Source organism: Gobio gobio, assembly GCF_949357685.1.
Source record: "Gobio gobio genome assembly, chromosome: 16".
Taxonomy (NCBI): domain Eukaryota; kingdom Metazoa; phylum Chordata; class Actinopteri; order Cypriniformes; family Gobionidae; genus Gobio; species Gobio gobio.
In genome coordinates this window covers 11,393,481-11,413,059 of record NC_137109.1, presented here as the reverse complement: position 1 = coordinate 11,413,059, position 19,579 = coordinate 11,393,481, and the positions used below count along the sequence as shown (strand labels likewise).

The window sequence follows — 19,579 nt, the reverse complement described above, 5'->3', positions numbered from 1 at the left end:
AACACCTGCGTATTACCTCCAGCACACCTCAACGAGCGCGCTTATCCCCGATTGAATGCACCACTCCCTTTGTTCTACATCCATCTCTGAGAAAAAGACTCAAAAGTATCTGTATGTATGTGTGTGTGTGTGTGTGCGCGCGCGCGCGTGACGCGACGCGACGCGACACAACCTTTCCGTTAAAGCTTCAGCAAAGAAAGCTGCGTTTCGGTTTAGTTAGTTAGAGTTTGAGTGACTGCGTCACGCGTTATCACATCGGCAGAATTTAGTATTTGTAACGTCGCGTCTCTCTGTGTGGAGAGAGAGAGAGAGAGAGAGAGAGAGATCGAGGGAAAGTGGGCGGGGTCACGGTAGAGTGGGGGCGGAGACGCTCACCGTTCCATTACACGGGTCCGTTTCTCCCGGTCTTGTTCAGTCAGTGCAGCAGCTGCGAGGATCTGAGGAAACTCACTCACTCTCCCGTGTCTCGGATACTTTACGGTCCCACGGACGCGCCGCCCGCCCGGTCTCCAATCACCCGTTCAGTTTGGCTCCGGGAATCGAGAACAGTCCCCTCTTGAGGTGAGTGAAACGAATCATTAATGATGTCTGAATAATATGAAGCCAATTAAACTAGAAGGCAGTGAAGCTCACGCTCAATGAGACGAACACGCGAAGCTCGAGCCGTTTGTTTTGCCCCCAAAGCGCGAGGCTCGTCCGTTATTTTTGCTTGTCAGTCGCCTCAGGATTTTGTCCTGAGGGACTGTTAATCATATCAAATGGACATATTCAGCGGATTTATAATCCAGAAATAATCCGCGCCCTGCTTGTGAGGCTCTGGAGTTGTTAATTGGATAAGAGTTAGTGATCTTTTATTATTTGGGATTGTTTAAATGAAAGTCCTCAAACTCGAAAAGGTGTGACGTCTTTAATTCAACTGCCCCGTACCCAATTTCACCTGCTCTCTCTCTCTCTCTCTCAGATGATGTTGAGTCTCGGTCTGTTCGTGTCTCTGGGGGTTTTGACGGTGTCCATTACCGGCAGCAGTGACGGAAACCCGCTGGACAACGATAAGTGGATGAGCACCGTGTCCCAGTACGACAAGAGCAAATACTGGAACAAATTCCGCGACGTGAGTTTTCCCACTATATTTCCTTCTGCTGCTGGGACGCTTGTGTGTGTGTGTGTGTGTGTGTGTGTGTGTGTGTGATAGAGGCACGGTTTGTTTTCTAAATTTCTATATAGGGACCAAATATACCCTCAAAGGTCTGCAGTCATTTTAATTAGCTTAATTCATAACAAAAGTCAAAGGAAAGTCTCTGTGTTTTGTTAACCTGCTTGGGAATTCTCTAAAAATCCCCTGAAAAATAGCAAAAGCTGACTCAACCTTCTTTTGTTGTCTTTCCCACAAGGTAAAAGCTTCATAAATGGGCAAAATAGTGCATTAATTAAAACCTAAAGTGCCAAAATGGTTAAGGGTCCTCATATTTTCAAAACAATGGATGTGTGTGTGTGTGTGTGTGTGTGTGTATTCATCCAGTCTTTGTATACTATACCTACTAGTATGCAAGCTTAGAACTAGTACATCCAGAATTAGAGGACATTGAGAGCAGTGCCACAGTTAGGCTACTTGTATAGGAGATCAAAAGGCTTTCGTCTTTCGTCGATGAAATACAGTTGATGCGTGTTCCATATACTTCATTTATTTATTGCAAACAATCGTGAAGTTCGGAAAACAGGTAAAGGTAAACAGAGCTGGGTCTAATCTTCCGCACGGTGTCCCTTTCCCCAACTGGCCACACCCTCACCTGACTACGGTCTAACAGGAAAACAGAATCTTACATAAATTAAATACATATAAATTCATACGCATATACCATTGAACTAAATAATTCACAGGCTCCTACATCCCGGCCCCTAATTGTCCATTAAAGGGCATTTTTTATCTATTCATATTGGAGCCAATAAGTCTCAAAACTCCCTGGATTTTATGTTCATGTGGAAGATTAGACCCAGCTCTGTTTTCCTTTACCTGTTTTCTGAACTTTATGTTTGTTTGCAATAAATAAATGAAGTATATGGAACACGTATTTCTTCGCTGAAAGATGGTCACCACATAATATGTAGGTTAAATGATGTCTGAATACATAATAGCACAAGATTTAAAAAAATCAGATTCAAAAGTTGAAAAACATGAGAACTGTTAGAGCTTTTCAAGTGTGCAGTAAATGGTATTGCAGGGTTTCTGCAGGTCTTAAAAAGGTCTTAATTTGATCTCATTTAAGGCCTTAAATTAGAGCAGTCTTAAATTCAATATCATGGCATTAAATTAGGGCCCTATGATTTCCGGGATGCGGAAAACATGTATGGAATCACAGAATCCATTCATAAAAAGGGAATTTACTGTATAATGCGGAATGTGACTAGCCTGACGTCGTCATACTCAGATTCTAGTCAGAATATGAGTCTGATACTGCTCCATTGGGCTGTGATTATGGGGTGCCTCTGCACTCAATTGGATAAACCTACGACCAATCAGAGCAACGGAGCGACGCATAGTTGTCAACAGAACTCAACTGCACGCACGCTGGAAGAAGAAGAAGAAGAAGAAGAAGAAGATGAGTGTAAACGATTTATGCCGGTGTTGTAAAATAATTTAAGGATACACGGAGTACTTACCAACACGATCATCAGTTTTGAGAGAAATAGTAAAGGTGAATGCATATACAAACAAGTTCTCCGTTTAGTAAACAAATTCAACCCAAGCACTCTTTGGTGATGTTACTGTTGATCATCTGTCCATCATCGCCCTGACAATTTGATTGGTCCGAGCAGCTCTGGTGGGTGGGGCTAAGTTCGGCTGAAATCCAGGCTAGTATGTAACAGAATTTGTCAACTTTTGGATAAATAAATACAAAAATAAAACGTATGTCACAGCGCCCTAAAATGTTTTATTTTGTTAAACTTGTTAAACATGTTTCATGATTTAAATTAATTAGACATGCTTTTTTTTAATACAATTTAATTTAACCATTAAAATAGCGTGAAGCTAAAACAAAAAAAATTAAATAAAATGGATTTCATAGAGGGCCCTAAATTAAGTTGCAAAATGAAATTGCATTCACTGCAAATAAAAAATATTTGTTGTTGTTTTAATTATAAAATCACCGTCACAAGATCACAAGATTTCTTATGTCATTTTGCTTCTCAAGTAAATGTATCTTAAGAATCTTTTAGATTTGAAACACTGGAAACAAGACAAAACAACTGAAAAAGAACATCACTTTTTGTTGTGTGATCGGAAGGTTCAGTAAAAGTTATTTCCATATTCTAGTGTTTGTGAGCAGAGCTTTGAACAGCTATTTTTGTATATTATTAGCATTTTTGGGTAAAAAAATCATTAAAAAAGTAATGTAGATCTGTTTTTGTATTTTCAAACTTTGAAGGGTTGCTAATACAACTCATTGTGTGCTTAGACATTTACATTTAGATAATAAATTTTTTTTTAATTAGTCTTAAACATACCTTCATAAAACCTGCAGAAACCCTGTATTGGTAAGGAAATTGTTAGTTGTGTTAACTTGTTTTATGATTTTTGTACCAGGGCCAAAATCACCTTAAACAGAGAGGAATCAGATCAGATATCAGGTTTTCAATGGCTGATTCTTCAACTACCATGTTTGGCCCCTAAATCCTAAAAATGTGATTGCAGTCTTGTTGTAGTATGTTCCGATACTCCCGTACTGGACAACTAATGTGCATAGTTTTAGTATGCAGTCAAAGTACATCAAATTGAGATGCAGCCCGTGTGTTGCGTGCATGTGTTGTGTAATCCGCACTAGAGAGATTGAGATCTCGAAACGAAGCACCTGTCCATAAGTGTGTTCAGAGGGTCTCAGCTGTGGACTATATATGAGAGTTAGATCGGGGGGTTCGGAGGCTCTTTATATGGATGAAGTGATTGCAGGAGGTGAAATGAAGAGTCTCTTCGTGCCTCTCAGTCCCTCGCTCCTTTCACTATGCATCTCGCTCTCTCCTCTCACTCTTTATCTCTGCCTCTCTCTTTCTCTGTGTCAGTAATTTTTCTGTGTTAATGAGAGGTGATATTATGAATGCTGATGCAGTCAGAGAATCTTTGAAAGGGAAGGTGACAAGGACATTAGCACATAAACGAACACACACACACACACACACACACTTCCATGCTCCTGGTACTAACTGAACAACCGCCAACATTGGAAAAATCATTAGGGGTGGGTGGAATGACCAGCAGCTTATATTTTGGTATGAGTTTGTGTAGATCACATTGTACAAATTGATTATATATTAAATAACCATCTGGTAATGGTATTTTTAGAGAAGCCAATAAATGAAATGCACAAATGAAAGGCATTTCATCTCTTTTTCTTTTTATCTGGAGGACAGACAGCAAATGATCAGACTATTCATAAGAAATGAAGTCTGGCATCTGTGCAAAACCAGATTCAAAATACATAAAAGCAAAACTAGTATGATTAAATTGTCATTAGATGAAACAATCAGAGTTACACTTTTAAAGAAATGCAACAGGTAATGGTGTTTTAGGAAACAAAGCATTCTTAAAATTAAAGTTAATTGAATAAATATGATGCATATATTAATTAAGTACAAAACCTTATTACTTTTTGAACTTTTAATTAGAACTTTCAGACAAGGCTTTGCCAAGCCATCGTTAAAAGCTTCTAATTCAAAATTACACTAATTGCAGTATGGTTTTCTTTGCATTTCAGTTCATTTCAAATTTAAATTAGAAATTTGCTCAAACTCAAACTTAATTCAAATTCAGGGATCCAACTCAGCGCTCCGGACTAACATTTGAGAGCAGTGGCACCAATACCTTATTTGGTGGCGCTGGAGGAAATATTTGGAAATGTAACAGTGAAGCACTGAGCTTGAATTGATATGCAGGTCAAATTTACATACATTTACATTTATTCTTTTAACAGATGCTTTTATCCAATGCAACTTACAAATGAGAGCAATAGAAGCAACTAAGGCTGCGTTCACACTGCAGGCTGAAACGACCCAATTCCGATTTTTTTGCCCTTATGCGACCTGTATCTGATCTTTTCATGACAGTCTGAACGACACAGATCCGATCTTTTCAAATGCGACCCAGGCCACTTGGGTATGTGGTCCAAATCCGATACATATCCGATCTTTTGAAATGCGTCTTCAGTCTGAACTGCCAGGTCACATGTATCCGACCCGCACGTCGTTGATACGCGACAAACGTCATCATTGTAACTCCCGTTCCTTACTCCAGTCCAGTGGTGGCGGTAATGCACAAGAAATAGTTGCTAACCACCAATAAAAGAAGAAGTACGCACCTGTTGCTAGCCAATACACTCCAACTCCAACGCATTTCTGCACTGTTATGGGCCGCCGCAGACGTGTCTCTTCCCGTGACAAAGTTAGTTGAAGGCGCTCGCAAACATAATTGAAGGTGGATCTGGTCATTCTGAAGTTACTGACGAATTCGGTATCAGTAAAGCCACTCACATCAGTATCCCACCACTCCTGGCTGCGACTCCGCACACACACGTTTCTCTGTACCGACGTTGCTACCACTGCTCCACAAAACGCCATGGCCAAAAACCTTGCTCTCCTCCTCTTTTTTAATTTTCTTCTTAACATGAGAAGGTTGTAATGGTGCTGGCTCCGTTGCGAAAATAACTTTAATAAAGCTAAACGAACTCCAATGCTGACACCCATATTTGGCTACTTCCGTAAACAACAAGTGACGTCGTTGACAGTTGAGTACTCTTCTGCGCATGCGGGCCACTTCTGGGTCATTTCACGTTCACACAGGAGATCACAAAAGGTCGCATTTAATTGGAAATGTGAACGGCCTTGCAAAAAAATCGAATTTTTTCAAAAAATCGGAATTGAGCATTAAGCCCTGCAGTGTGAACACAGCCTAAAACAGTCAAGGGCAACAATATGCAAGTGCTGTAACAAGTCTAGTTTAATCTAGCACAGAACACAAAGGACAGTTTTTATTTTTTTATTTTATTTAATAAACAAACAAAAAAATGAATAAAATTATAAGTGAAATAACTGCAGACTCGGCTGCTCGAATTGAGATAGGCAGGTCATTCCACCAGGTGGGAACGGTCCAGGAAAAGGTCTGTGAGAGTGATTTCATGCCTCTTTTGGATGGCACCACAAGGCGTCGTTCACTTGCAGAACGTAAGCTTCTGGAGGTAGTTTAAGTCTGATCAAACGAGTTTAGGTATATTGGTGCAGAGCCTGTGGTTGTTTTTAAGGCGAGCACCAGTGCCTTGAATTTGATGCGAGCGGCTATTGGCAGCCAGTGCAGACTGATGAAGAGAGGCGTGACGTGCGCTCTCTTCGGCTCGTTGAAGACCAACCTCGCCACAGCTTTCTGGATCAGTTGCAAGGGTTTGATAGTGCATGCCTGAAGGCCCGCTAATAAAAAAATAACTTTTATTAACAACAGTAATGTGCAAAAACCTTTTCTACCATTTACCATTGTTCTTTTATAGTATCACACTGAACTGACCGACAGCTTCAGTGATAGTAAAACGAGCACTCTTTACTTGTTTTATGTCTAATTCAGTCACAATTAGAAGAAAAGTTTTTGTTTTTCATGAGACTTTGCGACTTCCTACTTTTTCCTCATATATTAGGAAAGGGCAGTGGAAATGGCAAATAGGTCAAATAAGTGCTCCTCTGCCGCCAACTACTGGTTATAGTGGTAAATTCATGTCTTTTTTTTATTTTTTTATAAAAGTGCTTGTTTGCCACAAAGTGTTAGTTTTCCTATGTCTTTAAACTTTAAATTTTATAAATCATCACATTAAATATGCTTTGAAGAGCTGGAAAAAGAGTAACAGTTCTCATATGTAACAGAAATGACAGCTCTTATCAGTTGGGCTCCGTAGTAACACATGTAAACAAAATTTTGTCACAAAATGCTGAAGTCTGAAGCCCTGCAACAGTGTTGGGAATAACGGCGTTATAGATAAACGGCGTTACTAACGGAATTATTTTTTTCAGTAACGAGTAATCAAACTAATTACTGTTTCTCCCGTTACAACGCCGTTAGCGTTACTGAGAAAATAAACACGGCGTTACTATAATTGAGCTCATTGAAGCGGTTTTCATCCGAACAGGCTCTATGTCAGTCGGACCTGCAACGTGTGTTTGTGTGTGTGTACGCGCACCAGCCATGCGTGTCTTGGGGGGGTACACATAACTGATGATGATTGGTTGGTGGGAGACAAGGTTGAGGTCGATAGGTTGAGTTCACACCTCTTTTTTTTACGGTCTATGGTTCACACACACACACACACACACACACACACACACACACACACACACACACACACACACACACACACACACACACACACACACACACACACACACACACACACACACACACACACACACACACACACACACACACACACACACACACACACACACACACACACACCTATGACGCGCACGCATTTACACATTCAGCGATGGTCCAACGACTTCAAAGGTAGCTTTTGCAAACTGGAAGTGTAAGTGCTACTTTTCCCTCGTTGAGGTGAAAGGTAAGAATGTTTATGTAACGTGCACCTTATGCCCAGGAAGAAAGAGTCTCTCCACGGCGGTGGCAAGTAATTCTAATCTAATGAAGCGCCTCACATCATCATCACATGCCGCCACAAAATTAGTGGCTAAAAACCCAGGTGATAACGTGAGCTCCACTACCAAAGGAGTAGTTTAGTACTGATAATATTTACACTATAGTAGGTCTACTGATAATATTTACAATAATGTATTGAATTTGATATGTGTCTCTCACATTGTCCCACAGCAACATTACAATAGTGTACATTAATGTACAATGTTTTATAATTTATTCTATTTAGTGTCCAATTCATTCATTTAACATATCTAATATTGGGGGGATCCAAGTTATTTGACATAGCCACCTGTTTCCGGGGGGGCGCTACTGTAAATAAGAACGTGGGTACAACTTCCAGAGAGTAGTATTCCAATGGTATTTTGTGTGCTAGTTAGTGGAGAGGCTAGTGTTTTTCGGATCATTGGCAAGGTTTCAAAATGATCATTTTTACTTTTTTTTTTTTATCAGATGGTGCCACAAGAGTTAAGTGAAGGTTACTGTGAAGCAACATTTGCAGAATGACACACACTAAACATTTAATTTAGTACATTTATTAGTTAATTAATAATATCACAATATAATAAACAATACAATTTTCGTGTCCTTAATTCTCCTTCCTTACTTTACTGACCTTTCACCAAAGTGCTGCTGCATGACTACAACAGCGTCCTGGCCCTAATTCATGAACAACCGCTGTCTGTACTTCACCTGTCACTGATGCTAGAACCCATGCCTTGTGATGGGATACGTGTAGCTCAGACTCAGCTCAATGTCCGCTTTTAGATTGTTTCCGATATTCCGACAGATACTGATACACCTCTGAGCTTTTCAAATTGCTCATCGACTTACCATCACAGGCTACTGAATCTAGAAAAGAGCTTAAAATGCTACCGTACGCGACACGAGGCCACTTCTCAGAGCTGCCAACTCTCACGCATTGGCCGTGAGACACACGCATTTGATTGGTTTCACACGCTCACACGCCACACCCCCGATTTCTCACGCTGAAGTGCCAACCCGGTCTGTCAAATGCCTGAAAGATGAGTTTATCTATATATCTATATCTACATGTTGAGCCGATCATGCTTTCGGTCAAGGGGTTCAAGATAAATGGGCAAATAAATACGGTGTTGCGCGACCTAAAGCTACATTCCGTTTTGGGTTCTGACGAGAACGAGCCTGTAATGAGCGAAGTGGAGCTGTGACGCTCATGTGCGTTTCCCGAAAGTGTCGTTCACTAACTATGGTCACAGGTTCCGTCATTATAAGCATAGTTAAATGAGTCGTGTTTCCCGAAACCATAGTTCCAACGAACGTTCGCAAACAGCATCGCAAAGTTGATTTGCATACATTTTGTTCTTGCACTGATGTTGAATTTGTAGCCATTTTTCACTTGGGCAGCCAGTTTGAGATATAGGCTATATTTGAGTATTGTGTGTAATGATTCTGACAGTTTTTTCCATTGAAATGACTGGGGAAAAGTGTCCCAATAACCCTGAATGCCTATACTCTTTGAAATCATAATTACATTGCATTATGAAGCTTGAAACCCCAAATATTATAACATTCTTCATGAACAATTATTCAGTTATTTGTAACAATCTCATTGTAAAAAAGAAGAAGAAAAAGAAACATGGTTTCAATGTAGCCAGCTACTTTTTGATAGTAACTTGTAGTGTAGCTATTTTCAAAAGGGTAGCTTGAATATAGTAGTTTTTACTACAACACTGTTTTTTTTAGATCAGCCACAGCAAAAAAAGAACCACACAACAGACAGAAGAGCAACAGACAGGACAGACAGTTATTTTCCTTTTTCTTCCCTGTAAAAGTATGCTGTAGGTTGACGTATAATCAATTTGTTCTATTTAGACAAAACCATGCCTCTACATAGTGCTTTAAAATTGTGTGTGTGTGTGTGTGTGTGTGTGTGTGTGTGTGTGTGTGTGTGTGTGTGTGTGTGTGTGTGTGTGTGTGTGTGTGTGTGTGTGTGTGTGTGTGTGTGTGTGTGTGTGTGTCTATAGGATATACTGTATACAAAGCGTCATATAGATCCTTTTTTTTTCTTAATAGAAATAATTAATTATCAACCTTATCTATCAAAGGCAAAAAAGAAATCAACAACAAAAACCAATACTACCCCATTCAAATGCTGATGCAGAGAGAATGTTTTCTGTGATGTGTGTGTATATAGCTATTTTATTTATATATATATATATATATATATTATATATATATATATATATATATATATATATATTATATATATATATATATATATATATATATATATTATATATATATATATATATATATATATATATATATATATATATATATATATATATATATATATATATATATATATATATATATATATATATTAATATTTATTTTATCTTTTGTTGCAAGTTTTGCTTTGTTCGCGGCAAAATTTTGGTTGGCCCCACCAAATCTCACTCTAAGTTTTTTTGAAAAGTTGGCAGCTCTGACTTCTTCACGTCATCCTCCCAACTACCGCGGAGGATAAAGGTAACGTTACTGCTGTTTCACCCTTTTGAAAGTTCGTTTAGGTTGTGTTCCCACATCGTTAGCCAATTTGGAGAGCTTGAATGACTGTCAACTGTTGAATGTCAATAAGCTTTGTTTCCATCCACCTATTTTTATGCGCATTTTGGGATAACGTTATTGCATCAAAAAAATGCTGAATGGAAACGGCAAGATGCAAATGAATTCTATAAATGTACATAAAAAATGTATGCAGTCGTTTGAGTCGGATAAATGTTATATCCGATTCGAAAACGTGCGCATAAACTACGATGGAAATGCATAAAGTCCCGCTTGTTTACTTCGAACCGGAAGACGCTCCCACTTTTGACGCAAGGCTTCATGGGGCGTAGGAAACTTGTGGATATGAACATTTAAAAAAAAAAAAGTAACATAGTAGTTACTTTCCCTGGTAATTAATTACTTTTATAATGATGTAACTCAGTTACTAACTCAGTAACTATTTGTAAGAAGTAACTAGTAACTAGTAACTTATTAATTTTTTTAAGTAACATGCCCAACACTGCCCTGCAACTGGTATTGTTGCCCTTGACTGCTCTAGTTGCCTCTATTTCCCTCATTTGTAAGTCGCTTTGGATAAAATTGGACTAATTGTAAATGTAAACTGGTATTTAAAAAGCATTGTCAAGTCAATTCTGAGCGTGCAACCCTGCTAAGCTGATGGATTCACACCTGCAACATCTGTTGAATTCTGTTTTCCCTAATATATATCGCAAAGCTGTCATCATGTATCGTGAAGCAGTCCTGCTCTAATATATGTGCAGTTTAAATGGTATAGCACAATCTCTGACACATTTTACCGTTGTGTGTTAGATACGTCATAGCGCTTAGTCCTATTTTGCTGTATAGTGGTATATGTGGTGCGAATTTGTGTAATAACTCCACAAGCTCCATCAGTCTGTCAGGGTGAGAGATGACAGGCAGTGTTGAGCCCACGCTTTAAAAGCTTTAAACTGAGGGTTTCCTGAAGATCTTGCATAGACAGACATTTTTAAACGCACACACACACACATACACACGCACACACACACACTTTGAAAGGCTTTCTGTTCCAGTAATGGTCTGAAGCCTGAAATTAGTGGTCGTTTTAAAGGTCGTTGTGAAATCTGTATAGGCCTGTCTAATGCAATGCTCTGGCTGCAGCAGGTTTTGTTCTGCGGTTTTCATCCACTGGTAATAATAGCAATCAACCCTTTTCTTATGAAGGACAATTTTTTGGCTGGATTGGGTTCTCAAGTTGGTATATGGTTCTTAGGCATACCTGTCAACATTTGGGTATCCGGGAGACCTCTGAGAGGGGGAGGGTATTTATTTTTATTAGTGCTTTATTATTAGTCAATCGATTAAAAGAATTAACTAGATTAATTAAAAATTAGAAACATTAAAAACACTTAATTTGTATGCATATTTTATAATGTAATAATTTCACAATTACTCTCCAAATTAATGTAGAAACACTTGTTTAAAGGGTTAGTTCACCCAAAAATGAAAATTCTGTCATTAATTACTCACCCTCATGTCGTTCGACACCCGTAAGACCTCCGTTCATATTCGGAACACAAATGAAGATATTTTTTAGTTGAAAGCTGATGGCTGAGAAAGGCTTCAGACAGGCCTCCATTGGCATTCGGTACATTAATACTCCCAAGACCCATAAAAGGCACTTAAAACGTCGTTACAAAGTCCATCTCACCACAGTGACTCTACAATAATTTTATGATGCGACGACAATAGTTTTTGTGCGAAAAAAAAATCTAAATAACGCGCGAGAATATGACGCAGATCCGGCGTTCGGACACATGACCCAGAAGCGATTTGTTTACAAGCAGAGGAAGACGCGCGTATCTAAGCTGTTGAATTCTACATTGATCGTGCTTTAGGTCTCAGCGTAGTTCTCAAAATGGGACTTAAGTGTGCATTTCATGGATTCCCGAACCCCGGCGCTACGTCATATTCTCGCGCATGCGTCATGGAGGCACACACAGAAGACAAGAACAAGTTGGATAAAGGTGTTATTTTGATTTTTTTTTCGCACAAAAACTATTGTCGTCGCATCGTAAAATTATTGTAGAGTCACTGTGGTGAGATGGACTTTGTAACAACGTTTTAAGTGCCTTTTATGGGTCTTGGGAGTGTAAATGTACTGAATGCCAATGGAGGCCTGTGTGAAGCCTTTCTCAGCCATCAGCTTTCAACTAAAATATCTTCATTTGTGTTCCGAATATGAACGGAGGTCTTACGGGTGTCGAACGACATGAGGGTGAGTAATTAATGACAGAATTATCATTTTTGGGTGAACTAACCCTTTAATGGCATGTTTTTATAAATGAAGACCAGTTTCACTGACACTAATACTGCTACTGATATCTCTGATTGCTTAACAAATAACAAAATAACAAATTAACATTTATTATGCTTCAAAAAATATAACTTTTAATGTAAGTGAACTTAAAGGGTTAGTTCACCCAAAAATGAAAATTCTGTCATTAATTACTTACCCTCATGTCGTTCGACACCCGTCAGACCTCCGTTCATCTTCAGAACACAAATGAAGATATTTTAGTTGAAATCTGATGGCTCTGAAAGGCCTCCATTGGCACAATGGCACGGTTCACTCTCAAGACCCTTAAAAGATACTAAAGACGTTACAAAGTCCATCTCACTACAGTGGTTCTACAATAACTTTATGAATCGGCGAGAATAGTTTTTGTTCGCAAAAAAACCCTAAATAAAGACTTATATAGTGATGACGATTTCAAAACAAGGCATCATGAAGCTTCGAAGCGTTATGAATCAGTGAGTCGAATCATGATTCGGATCGCGTGTCAAACCGCCAAACTGCTGAAATTTGGCGACTCAAACTGCTGATTCGACTCGCTGATTCATAACGCTTCGAAGCTTCATGAGGCCCTGTTTTGAAATCGTCATCACTATGTAAGTCGTTATTTAGGGTTTTTTTGCGCACAAAAACTATTCTCGCCGATTCATAAAGTTATTGTAGAGCCACTGTAGTGAGATGGACTTTGAGGGTAAGTAATCACTAAAAATTATTAATTAAGAACGACATGAGGGTAAGTAATTAATGACAGAATTTTCATTTTTGGGTGAACTAACCCTTCAATAACAATCCTCACCTAAACCCATAATACATTTACCTGTGCCCTTCCTAACTGTATAACAAGTAGGAAATATGCAGAAATTGAATAAAGTTATCAAACAGTTTGCAGTGCATAAATTATAGATTAATCCTAATTAAATCTACAACAGTTCTTTAGTCGAGATTAGTGATTAATCACTTTTGTTCTTTACATTAATGACATCATAATGGTTACTGTCACTTTAAGATCTGCCGCACATGACGCGGATCTCGCACATCTCATTTCCTCACAACTCTTTACGTTCATTTAAGATGTTATTGAAATCATTTAAGACATTTCGTCATAATTGCGTGTTATTGTTCGTTCAAGCGCGAAAGAGGACTCGATTCTGGCGTTCTCTTCGTCTTGACGATCTTTAAAGGTTTAAAAGCATTTGCACGAATAAAAGCGTGATCATATAATGTAATGCTAGCCAAAGGATGACAGAAAAAATGGATGCTGCGTTAAATATTTACAACCTGAGTTCTCCTCCCAGTTCTACCAGTGATGCTTGATTCAACTTCCCACGTCTACTACCTGTGCAGACATCAACAGCGCAACTGGGTTGTTGGTTGCTAGGTTGAGGTCACAAATGGGTAGAAATTTGTTTGAAATGTTGTGTTTATTGTCACAGTATGCTTGCAGGCAGACAGACAAAGACAGCTGAATAAGGTTCAAAACGTAGTTTAATCTTGGGTAACACACACACACACACACACACACACACACACACACACACACACACACACACACACACACACACACACACACACACACACACACACACACACACACACACACACACACACACACACACACACACACACACACACACACACACACACACACACACACACACACACAGCACAACTAATTGTAACGGTGATCGGACAGAGAACAAATGATGAAAACAAACTAAAAGTAAAAAAATAGAGTTTCCCGGGAGAAATAACAAAACGGGAGGGGGATGGGAGATGGGTGTGAAATACAGGAGACTCCCGGGAAAAGCTGCAGTGTTGACAGGTATGTTCTTAGTTTCTAATGGGATACAGGGATGTTTTTTTGTTGGCCTAAACCCAAAAACGAGTTAGCATTTAGTATCAAGTCACCTTTATTTTTATAGCGCTTTATAGAGCTGCACGATTCTGGATGAATTCAGAATCTCAATTTTTGAAAAAGACTTCGAATGAATGATTCAAGTACTTATTTATAAATACTTCACTTGTTTCATTACTGGATGAATCAGCGTTTTTGAACAAATCTGTTGAAAGAATAATGATCACCAGGGGCCTGTACCATGATGGTAGTTTAACAAGCTCAGGGTTACGGGATTAGTTTCGAGTTGGCAAAACCAAACCAATCTATTCAGGCTTTGTTGGTCCCATGATGCTGATCATCAGCTTCCTCTGTCAACTCAGGCTTTGATCCTGAGTTTAGGAGTTTAGCTGTGACATCAGCAGTGAACAGCCAATCACACGCTGTGGATCAGTAAAACTGAGATTCACTTCTCGCGAGAGAAGCAGCGAGATTCATTCATCTCTTCCGCAGAATATTACATGATTGAAAAATATGAAGAATTTAAACAAAGTTACACTGCAAGAAGAAAAGAGCTGTCTATGAAACAACTTAAATAAAAAATCTTACTACGTCAGAGCAGGTAAAAGTTATGAAGTTAGTTTAGTTGATATATAGAGAGAATTGAACATTTAAGCTCACATGTAGTAATTTTTATAGCTTTAGTTATTGATTTTAAAGCTTATTTGAATAACCTTTATATAGGCTATTTATATTGACTTGAACTAAGTGCCTATTGATTAACTTGATTGATTAAGGGTATAACAATTACATAAATGATATTTAAATCATTCAAAATAATTATTACTATAAATAAGCATTGTTAAAAGCCAGACGCTTTAGTCTTTTAAAATCATTTGCTATGTAGTGACCTTTCATTTGGAGTAGAAACAGGGGAGTGAGTTTATTGCATCAGAGATATGTCACTTTGCTCACAGCTGATTGGTCCATTATCAGTTTGAGATCTCTTATCCAGAACATAACCTGCCCTGGAGCAGGTTAGCCGTGGAGCGTAAGTTACTATGGAGATGAACACTGCTAAAAGCCATGCCACTTTAACGGTACCTAAAATTGGCATAAAAACTAAGCAGGATTGGCACAAACTAAGCTTAAACATATCTGGCTAGCCGGCTTAACCGGCTTCATGGTATAGGCCCCAGGTGGCAAGTACCCAATATAATGATACAATCATTATTTGAAGCGTCAAGTTACTTTCAAAAGGTGATTAGCAAGGTAATAGTTTAGTTATAGTTAGTTAGTTTTTACTTGTCATGACAAAGTCAATTACTAAAAAGTAGATGCGGTGTTGTTCGTTAATAGCCTAAATGTATTTTTTTATTTCTATCGATTGAATCTCTGCTTCAATATTCTTAAAAGTTGTGTTCATTTGTGAAGATTATCGTGATGATGCAATAATCATAAACTTTTGTTGGTCATAGAGCTCATTTTCTGCAACAATCCAAAAGCCAATGGAAAACTCATATTGGGTTGTTGTGGAGGGAACGAGAGTGTTGCTAACGCCAGACTCAGAGCTCATTTGGTTTTAAGTGATCGTTTTGGTTCTAATCAAAATCTTATTTTTTTTGTCAAAGACCACATTAAATCAGAGTTGTTAGTTTTTTAGTCAGTGTCTGTATCTTTTAGTTAATTTGTATGCTAGTGTACTCAGTCATAAGTTGACAAGATTATACTTGCAGCAGATTTACACATTAAAAATTCAGTCCTTTTTTTTGATGATTCATCTCTCAGTATGTTCTGCTCCAACTTCCTGTTTCAACAGGAAACACATCAACTCAGAAAAGAAAAATGACCTTGTCAAGTCATTTTTTTAAAAGTAAAGGACTGACTATCCTTCCTAAGGGCTGATGGGAATGAATTGGATGCAGTTGGACAGTAGAGGTGAGGTTACAGCTGTCAGAAGTGGAATGTGGAAAGACTGAATGTGAACATGAGGTCTTATTTTTTTTAAACCTTATTAATGAAACGCTGCAGGTCTTGCTTTGGGTTTGTGCTGTGCAGTGTTGTGTTGTTTAAATATGGACGTTTTAAAAAAATATATCTTTTTTTTTTACCATAGTTGTTAATATATGTCTGGGATTCAAAAGATCTGATCATCATTTGATCATTAGAAAAGGACAAATTCAGGAGGCGTTATACTGACTGTACAGTTCAATTTGATTCGATTCTGTGTCCTTTTAAGTCATTTATGAGAGAACTCAAAGGGCACAACCATAAGAGAGACAACCATAAGAGTGTGTGTGGCATGGATCCACTGGGACCGCTGTGACTGCTATGTAAATGAGCCTCATTACTGAGAAACTGCTCACTGTCTAAACGAGAGGAGCGCTGAGGACAGCAGAGGAGAGTCTGGAAATTTTGGTTTTGGTTAAAGGGTTAGTTCACCCAAAAATGAAAATTCTGTCATTAATTACTCACCCTCATGTCGTTGGACACCCGTAAGACCTCCGTTCATATTCGGAACACAAATGAAGATATTTTAGTTGAAAGCTGATGGCTGAGAAAGGCTTCACACAGGCCTCCATTGACATTCAGTACATTGACACTTCCAAGATCCATGAAAGGCACTTAAAACGTCGTTACAAAGTCTATCTCACCACAGTGGCTCTACAATAATCATACAATGCGACGACAATAGTTTTTGTGCGCAAAAAAAAATCAAAATAACACCTTTATCCAACTTGTTCTTGTCTTCCGTGTGTGCCTCCACGACGCATGCGCGAGAATATGACGTAGCGCCGGCGTTCGGGAATCGATGAAATACACACTTAGCTCCATTTTGAGCACTACGCCGAGACCTAAAGCACGATCAATGTAGAATCCAACAGCTTAGACACGCGCGTCTTCCTCTGCTCGTAAACAAATCGCTTCTGGGTCATATGTCCGAACGCCGGATCTGCGTCATATTCTCGCGCATGCGTCGTGGAGGCACACACGGAAGTCGAGAACAAGTTGGATAAAGGTGTTATTTTGATTTTTTTTTGCGCACAAAAACTATTGTCGTCGCATTGTATGATTATTGTAGAGCCACTGTGGTGAGATAGACTTTGTAACGACGTTTTAAGTGCCTTTCATGGATCTTGGAAGTGTCAATGTACTGAATGCCAATGGAGGCCTGTGTGAAGCCTTTCTCAGCCATCAGCTTTCAACTAAAATATCTTCATTTGTGTTCCGAATATGAACGGAGGTCTTACGGGTGTCCAACGACATGAGGGTGAGTAATTAATGACAGAATTTTAATTTTTGGGTGAACTAACCCTTTAAGGATGCATCGAAATAAAAATTCTGGACTGAAACCGAAAATTCAGGATGCACTTGGCCGAAAACCGAAACTGAAAATAAATAATAAAGTAATAATCAGTCAAACGTATTTAATATTTCTGGAAAGAAATCAAAAGAATGAATAATTGTAAAACATCCTTGCCAACGAATATTGATGGTGTAACCAATCCAGAGGAAATTACTCAGTTGTGGCAAAAACATTACTACGAGCTGTTCAACTGTGTTAAAAGTAACTCCTTTGTAGTGGGCAACATTGACAAAAATGAAGATGTGACTGTCTCTCCAAAAGAAGTTTATGATGCAGTTATGAGGTTAAAAGATAATAAAGCACATGGTATGGATAAGATATCTGGTGAACATTTAAAACTTGCAAGTAGAAAACTCTGTCCTATGCTTGCTATTTGTTTTACTGGGTTTTTAGTTCATGGTATTTTGCCTGATTCTATCTTATCCGTTATTTTAGTGCCTATTATTAAAGACAAAGCAGGCAAAATAAATAGTATGGACAATTACAGGCCTATAGCACTGGCCAGTGTTTTGTCCAAGGTCATTGAGAGGACATTACTGAATAAATTGGAACAGTTTGTCCTGACCTTTGACAACCAGTTTGGTTTTAAACCGAAACATGGCACAGATATGTGTATTTTTGCTCTAAAGGAGATTTTAGAATTGTATAACAGGCGTAACTCCACAATTTTCATGTGTTTTATTGATGCTTCTAAAGCCTTTGATCGTGTAAATCATGAAAAATTATTTTATAAGTTACACAACAGAGGAGTTCCCAAATTTCTGGTAAGAATTCTGGCTTTCTGGTATGCTCATCAGTCAATGTATGTAAAATGGGGTAACTTTGTGTCTGCACCATTCAATGTATGTAACGGAGTTAGACAAGGAAGTATTTTGTCTCCCTTTCTTTTTAATGTTTATATGGATGATCTATCAAAGTTGCTAAACGAATGTGGAACCGGGTGTATGGTTGGTAATATGATTATCAACCATTTGATGTACGCAGATGATTTGGTCATTTTTAGTCCATATAGTGCTGGTCTTCAACAGTTATTGAAGATCTGCTCTAAATATGGTACAGACTTTGACATTAAATATAATGCAAAAAAGAGTAACATTATGATTATCAGGAGCAGGGAGGACAGGAACTTGTTATTTCCTGAATTCTCCCTGTCTGGTAGTGTTCTTAAAGTATGTGATGAGGCTAAGTACTTAGGACATTACATAACTGATGACCTGTCTGATGATAGGGACATTTTTAGACAGTGTCGTATGTTGTATGCACAAGCTAATATGTTGATCCGCAAATTTAGTATGTGCTCAGGATCTGTGAAGACTACACTTTTTAGAACATTTTGTACCCCTATGTATACTGCCCATTTGTGGCGCTGTTACAAAAAGTGCAGCATGCAGAAACTGAATGTAGCATATAATGATGGAATGCGGCTGCTGCTTAAGGTGCCACGTTGGAGCAGTGCGAGTCAGATGTTTGTTAGTGCTGGTGTACCCACCTGCTCTGCAGTGCTGCGGAATATCATGTACAGATGTATGTGTAGGCTAACTGACTCTGCAAACAGTATAATTTTAACACTGACGAACCCAACACTAAGTTCAGTCAGATTTTTCTCCAGATTGTGGAACCACTGGCGTTTTAGTTTATATGCAAATATGTGAAATGTATTGTTTGTTTGTTTTTGTGTTTGTATTGGTATATTTCATGTATGTGTTTTTTGGACCATGTGTGTCCTGAATAAAAGCTTTGATGATGATGATGATAATATTTAACACTTAAAGCTGCAGGCGGTAACTTTTTGCGCTCTAGCGATTAATA

General features: G+C 38.5%; 1 protein-coding gene across 1 annotated transcript in view; it reads left to right on the top strand.

Moving 5' to 3' along the window:
- Window positions 1-409: 409 nt before the first annotated feature.
- The window catches only part of spock1 (SPARC (osteonectin), cwcv and kazal like domains proteoglycan 1), a 338,493-nt gene continuing 319,323 nt past the window's right edge, over window positions 410-19,579 (top strand). Inside the window, exons 1-2 of the mRNA XM_079839582.1 lie at window positions 410-561; window positions 962-1,115. The gene's annotated coding sequence lies outside the window, so the exon portion shown is untranslated. The remainder of the gene's footprint in view (window positions 562-961; window positions 1,116-19,579) is intronic.